The following is a 7,581-nucleotide window of genomic DNA, read 5'->3' as shown; positions in this document are numbered from 1 at the left end:
GTCGATGCCTGATTCATTTTTGCATTTGGTCGTGATCGTCTGCTAGTCTAACTAAAATTCAACAAGTAATGTGTTAATATTACAAAACGATTGTCACAACAAAATGTAAAGAGTATAAATATACTTTTTATCTCATTCCATGCAAGTAAAAGTACACTCTAAGAAAAAAGGGAGGAGAAAGGCAGCAAAAGCGACTGTTCCTCCTTGTTGCGGACAAGTTGCCCAGAGAAGGGAGGAACGGAAGTTCAGATGAAAGGAGGAGGGTGAGCTCCGGGAGAAAGAAGAAGACGCCGTTTCGAACCGACGCGTTTTCATGTTCTCCGCTGCAAATCAACAATCGGCCCCAGGCCGAGGAAACCCTTCTCCTTCTGGTTCATATGCAAACAACGACTTTCAAACGATGCAACCGGTCAACGCTGCAGCCGCACCCGCGGCCCCAGGAAAAAGCCAAGCTCAGGCGACTAGCCCAGATGAGTATCGAATCCTACTTCCACGGTTTCCTCCCGGAAGCTTGTGCATCAATTCTGTTTTTCTTCATGCCGACATGTCGGGCAGGCCCTACCGTGCAATTGATTTTCGTGACGGACTCAAAGACGCCATCGAACTCCGAGAAGTGTTGTCCCTTGGACAGTTCCAAATGAGCCACGTTTGGATGGTTACGCTAGTGAGTTCTGAAGCCGCTGAGAAGCTCAAAGCGGCAAAAGAACTGACGGTGAAGGGCAAAAAGTGCATGGTCATCGACCCGAACTCAAAAGACGTTAAGCTCAAGCTCCTCTGGCTTCCGTCGTACTTAGAAGATAAGAAGATTGCTGAAGCATTATCGCCATTTGGAACCGTGCGTAGCGTCTCGAGAGAAAAGTGGCGCGTGCCAGGGATGGAAAACATGGAAACGCTGAACAGAGAGGTCTGTCTGACTCTTCATGACATGACGACATCGGAAGATATTCCCCATCTGCTCAGAGTTGCCGGCATACAGTCCCTTCTGGTCATGTCCGGGCGACCACCTTTGTGCCTGAGATGCAAGAAAGTTGGTCACATACGCAGGCAGTGTCGCACCCCAAAGTGTGCGCGTTGCAACAGATTCGGACACGAAAGTGACGAGTGCTACTCCAGCTATGCAGCCGTGCTACGGGGCTCTGGCACAGAACCAGATGCCAACCAAGAGTTCATGGATATCTCCGAGGTCGTAGACGCCACTGGTGAGGTTCTCCCAACTCAAGCCGGGTCTGCAGAGGCCGGACCTCCTATTTCCAATAAGAACGAAGATCCAGCTGTCAAGGAAGTCTCGGAAACACCACAAGCCGGCTCGAAGACAGAGAATGAAGGAAAAGACTTGCAGGAAAGCAAGGACCAAAATACCCCGCTACAACAGGAGTTAACTCAGCAGCCTGCAGATCTTGCTGAGAAGCTGACGACGTCAGAAGGCAATGACGACCTACCGGACTCAATGGACGTGACCAAAAACAGTTCCAAGGACACTAACGACACCAAACGAAAACAAGATGCACCACCTGACACCACCACCGCGAGTAAGCGGAAACCTACCTTGCACCCAAGCTGCTAGTGTTTAAACCCAAATTCATAGCCCCTCTCCTCTCCCTCCCCTCCTCCTCCATCTCCCCCTCCCCCTTTCTCTCCCCCTTCCCTTCTAGTTGATGGCCCTCGTTTTGCAACACTAAATGTTAGAGGCTTTAATTCTAGAAAAAAACAATATCAACTGAAACGTTTACTTGAAGATAAGGAGGTTGACTTTCTGGCCGTACAGGAAACAAAGCTCTCAACAGATGAACAGGTAGAGCGTGCCCTGCAGCATTTTTTGCGTGACTATGAAGTATGTGTCAGTCACGCTGTTGGTTACTCTGGGGGCTGTTTACTGCTTATTAAGAAGTCTTTCCAACTGTCTGAATTAATGGTCACCACAGACCTCTGTGGCCGCTTCATTATGTGCGACTTTCAAGTCTCTGACATAAGGTGGAGAATTATATGTGTTTACGCACCGAATGAGGTTAATAGCAGAATTGTATTTTTTAATAACCTGCGCCCATATTTAATATCAGATAGAATGTTAGTTCTTTTAGGAGATTTTAATTGTGTTTGCAACGAAGCAGATAGAACTCCATTTAAACCGCGAATTGACCAGAGCGCACGTCTACTGCTGGACATAGTTGACGAAGGAAATCTTTTTGATGTTGCCCCTTTCCAGCTGGAAGAAAACCACCTGCAATTTACACATTTTCAGAACTCCTCTCACGCGAGGTTAGACAGAATCTACTGTTCTGTAGACCTAATTAACACTTTAAGTGGTTATGTAGTTGAACCAGTATTTTTCACAGACCACTGCATGGTGTTAGTAACTGTTGGGAAGAAACGAAGAAAAAAGAATATAAATTGGAAGTTATGGAAACTAAATGTTCAATTATTAAAAGATAAAGTCTTTGTAGCCAGTACGAAAGATCTAATCAAGCAAATTGGAGAAACAACCGAACATATATTTGTTAAATGGGAGCTCCTTAAACAAGAACTAAAACAGCTAGCAATTGAGAGAGGTACAATTATTAAATTTCAGAAGGCTGAGACAGAAAAAACACTGCTTCGTAATTTGCGTGTTCTGGTAGAACTAGAATGCCAAAGTCCTGGGCAAGGTTTGGAAGATATAACTCGAACGAAAGCTGAGTTGGACAAATTTCATCACGAGCGTTATCAAGGCGCGGTTGTGCGCGCCCGTGCTGAAAAATTTTGTTTAGGAGAACAGCCAACGAAAAGGGCAATGGAGGAGGAGAAACGGTATGCAATATCTAAAGAAATCCATGAAATAGAACAGAACAGCCTTATCGTTACAGATAAAGAAACTATAGCACATGTCTTTTTTGAACACTACCAAAATATATTCGGCAATGGTCCTGCCTCGACAGATAACGAATATCTAGATAAACTAGTCTCTTTGTTGCCTCAATTAGAAAAAGAATGCAAACAAGAATTTGAGACCCCCTTCACCCTAGATGAAGTAGAAAAAACAGTGAATGCCCTTCCAAGAAGAAAAACGCCAGGACCAGACGGCATCCCTGCAGAATTTTATCAACTACAAAAAGACACTTTATGTCCCATACTGCTTGAGATTTTTCAAGAGGCCTACAAAACCAAGAGTCTTCCCCCCTCATTTTTGCGAACGCATACTATACTCATTCCCAAAACCGAGGACAAACACAAACTATTACAAGTGACCGGCTATCGGCCCATAACGTTATGTAATGTGGATTATAAGATTTTTGCTAAACTCCTGACAAATAGATTACAAAGTGTCATTTGCGGTCTCGTTGGAGAACACCAGACTTGCGGGATTCGCGGACGGGCTATTCAAACAAATGTACACATTGCGAGAAGTGTGTTAGAGTGTGTGACCAACAGTAGTGAACAGATTGCAATGGTCCAAGTTGATCTGGCGAAAGCTTTCGACCGTGTCAGTCATCATGTTCTTTTCAAAATTTTGTCTCATATTGGTGTTGGTGATATTCTACTTCAAGGTGTACAAATGTCTTACAGTAACTGTTCCACACGCTTAGTTATAAATAACGAAGTCACAGCAAGTATCCCAGTCCGTTCCTCAGTTCGACAGGGCTGTCCCTTATCGCCTTTACTTTTTACTTTATATCTCGAACCCTTATGCCAAAGTATACTGAGAAGTGAGAAACTTCAAGGCTTCACCCTGTGCAACACCGAAGTCAAAGTACCGGCGTATGCAGATGATGTCGCTTACTTCTGCAAAGACAAGAACAGTGTGTCCCATGCTATGGAACTCACACACAGGTTTTGCGAGGCCACTGGAGCCTCAGTGAACCTAGAAAAGTGCCGAGGTTTCTGGCATGGAGCTTGGGCCACGATGCCAGAACAATATGAAGGCATCCAGTGGAGTTGCACTCCGTGTGACTACCTAGGTGTGCCCTTGAGGCACTTCCGGAATAGCAAGTCCTACTGGTCCGGAATTGCGACTGGGTTGGAGAAACGAGCCAAGCACTGGTCCCATAAAAATTTGTCCATTTTTGCACGTTCGACAGTCTGCAACATTTTTTTAGCGGCGAAGTTGTGGTATGTCCTGCAAGTACTGCACTGTGCAAGGATAAATATACAGAAGTTGCACAGGGTGTTTAGTGTTCTTGTCTGGAAGTCCTCCTGGGAACCCATGCGTCGTGACAACTTGTTTCGACGTGTATCAGAGGGGGGACTAGGCCTTCCTCATTTGTTTATTCGCCAATTGGTTTCGCGATTTATTTTCTTACGAGACCAGGAACATCCTTTTCTACGAGATGTCATTCAGAACAAGCTGGGATGCTTTCTTGCGGACTTTATTGTATCCTCCACAGGATATAAAACATGTACTTTGGTAGGATACCTAAAGGAAGTAGTTGATGCTTATCACTTTCTGTCAGTAAGATTTTCAAGAGACTATCTGACGTCTGTAACACGTAAGAAGTTGACAAGAGATCTTGTATGTGACCTCTTTCCAATGCCAGTTTATCGCACTATGTTCGGCGATGGTCCTGACCAAGATGTACTACGCCGGGTGAAAAAAATGTGCATCCCCCCGGCGGCAAAAACTTTCTTTTTTAAACTGCACTGTTCGGTATTACCTACCAAAGTATGGCTGCAGGAAAAGGGCCTATATGTTCCGTGGTCAGTAAACTGCACATTATGTAAAATGCCCGAAACAGTTGAACACGTATTTATTCACTGCTGGGACGCGGTTTTCTTTTGGGACGTTTTGCAGCGCACACTAAAGAAAGACATTGATATTACAACTTACACGATTCGTTTTCTTCCTGTGTCATCTGAAGATACTTTTCCTTTCGATCTGGTGATGCTTGTAGCGTTATACAGCATGTGGAAATCACGCCTTGACATTAGAAATGAGAATTTGTACCCAAAGACTGTACGCTTACATTTCATTGACCTTGTAACCCGTATGAAAAGTGTGTATGACATTCAAGAAGTAGTTCCGGAATGGTTACCTTTGTTTAGTAGTCTCATAGATATCAAAGAATTTTGACTTAACAAATGACATTGAACCATGCCCGTGAACTGTGAATAAGTGGTTTATGTTTATCCTCCCATGCAATAAAGAAAAAAAAAAAAAAAAAAAAAGGAGGGCGAGCTCTTCTTTGTTCAGTTGGCGCAGGGGTAAAACATCGCGCTACTGACCAAGTGGTCAACGGTTCGATCCCCAGAAAAGTGGGTTTTTTTTTTTTTTTTTTTTTGTAAAGTTTTTTTTTTTTTTTTGTTTACCAAAACACACATAAACAAACCCAGACCGATGAAAGGAAAATTAAAGTCCTTATTATTCTCCGAGACGTTTTCCTCCTCCAGGCAGACCGGAGAAAGCTTTCGCCCTCCCGACCCATCTTCTTTCGGTTTCGTTTTTCGAGCACATCGCGCACGTTGTTTAATAAATTAATGTTGAGTTGATTGAGCTTCAGCGGCAGCGAAGGCCGCCTGTAATTCCGTCTTCTAGTCCAAACGTGCAGAACATTTCGGTTGCATTGACGTTTTTACCACTAATTTTATCAAACGAGCTAACAAAGCCGCTAGAAACAGCGAAGTTCCGGAGCAGTGCCAGCAGCGCTACATACACTGGGTAAGACGGCCGTCTCCAATTTGCGGGACACAGGGACACACGCGGAACTACAGCAGCGAAACCAGCGAAACCACGAGGAACTGTGTCGACGTTTTCGACGTTATGGAAATAGCGGGAACTGCGTCCAAGGAAGGCAGGTTTTCCTGCCGGCTGCCTGGGTGCCTTCCGTGCTGAGTTCGGTTCCGTTGTCCCGTGCCGAGTGCCAACCGGCGTTCAACGTGATTCTTCTGCGTGTCAGCAACATCGTCAACGTGGTTCTGTATAGGGATGCCGCGAACTTTTTTCGAATCGAAGTTTCGATGATCGAATCAAGCGGTTCGAAAGGTTCGAAAGATTTCGATTTTTCGAATTGTCTATATCGTAAAATTCGACGGAGGTCGAATTTTCGAACTTGTTAAGCTAAGAAGTTCGACGCTTTTCGAACCGTCGAACTTATTACGCTAAAAAATTCGATCTTTTTCGAACTTTCGAACTTATTGCGCTGCAAGGTTCGATGCTTGTCGAACTTTCGAACTTGACTGACCAAAAAATTCGATGAATTTCGAACTTTCAACCTTATTTATCACGAAAATTCGAAAAGTTTCGAACTTTCGAATTCTGAAAAGTCAGAAGTTCGACGAACTTCGAACTTTTAGGGTAAAAGTTCGACGTTCGTCGAACTTCGAAAGACCGGCGGACGGTTTCATTTGATTTCAAGTAGTGGGGTACATTCCTAATTTTTTTTTCTCGAACTTTTACACGCGGTGCTGCGTTCCTTACGAAAGACAATGTCATTTATTTCAATGTTCTGGCATGCTTAGGTTTAAAGAAATAAATCCCCGAAGAAGCGAGGACGGGCGACGGGTTTTTGACGATTATCGTTTGTGCCAGATTTGAAGCACGCTGCAGCCGGAGGTATTTATCGTAGATATGTTATACTTTTTTAAGAATGATCTATGTATAGCCTAGGTAAGTGCCGTCTTAAGATGTGATTATTGTTATTCAACGTGAGTTTCGAAGAAATGTCCAAACATGTATCTGCATGCAATTATGACCTAAACTTGATATTTATTTTCGTCTAAGTTGTTTGAGGTATCGCATTTAAATTAGCACCACAGACAGTACATATCATTGCCATCTGCAGAATACAAAATAATATATTTATTGTTTTTTCACGTTAAGGAATAAATTAACTCATTGCAGAAGATTTCTAGTAGTGTTCAAGTTCAGCACGTCATTAAAAGAAAACTTTTTTTTTTTTTCGCTTCACGTTCCTGGGACGTGTTTCTTTTAGCCTGTACACATTTTGGTAAAAGAAACTTGTTTCGAAGTTCTGAACCTCTGAATATGCAAGAATAGAACACTTCCGGCGAATTCTTGATAGTTTCTTTTTTCTCCTACTTTTTATTCCCGCATTTATTCTTTTTTTTTTTCTTTTGTTACTATCGGCACAGGTGTTTAGGTCGAAAAGACAGCTTTGAACTTCCGAACCACTAAGCATGTGACGAGCAGTGCCTTCTGACAACGAGTTTCTAACAGTGACCATCTACGCAACCTTTTATGCAGTGAAGAGCGACAGTAGCTATACATATGAATAAATAATTTCAGATTAAAATAAGCTCGACCACGCCCTCTTTCCCCGTATTGTTTTCTTTAACAGTCCGAAATACCTGCAAGGGGGAGAAGGAGGCTGAAGCCCCCCCCCCCCCCCCCCCCCCGCTACCCTCTTTCCCCCTGTTTTTCCTCTTCCGACGCCACTTGTATGGTAGAACGCTCCTCGACCTCGAGTTGTGTCGGCTTTTGTGCTTTTTGCGAGGCGATTACTCCGTCCCAGAAAATAAACCTCCAGGACAATTATAAACTTCACCGGATCGGATTACTACCAGCGTGCAAGGGGTGGCGAGCTAGTTTGCCAGGTCGCTTCAAGGTTTTTCTGAGCCTCAACCTCCTGCTCGCCCCTGGCCGTTTCGAACTGG

At 43.9% G+C, this 7,581-nt stretch overlaps 1 pseudogene; it reads left to right on the top strand.

The window, feature by feature from the left end:
* Positions 1-337: 337 nt before the first annotated feature.
* On the top strand, positions 338-1,773 carry LOC120842518 (annotated as a pseudogene).
* Positions 1,774-7,581: the final 5,808 nt, after the last annotated feature.

The sequence above is a fragment of the Ixodes scapularis genome, unplaced genomic scaffold, assembly GCF_016920785.2.
Source record: "Ixodes scapularis isolate PalLabHiFi unplaced genomic scaffold, ASM1692078v2 PGA_scaffold8__174_contigs__length_109621045, whole genome shotgun sequence".
Classification (NCBI taxonomy): domain Eukaryota; kingdom Metazoa; phylum Arthropoda; class Arachnida; order Ixodida; family Ixodidae; genus Ixodes; species Ixodes scapularis.
Note: the sequence above shows the minus strand (reverse complement) of the source record. Positions and strands in the feature narration are given on the sequence as shown.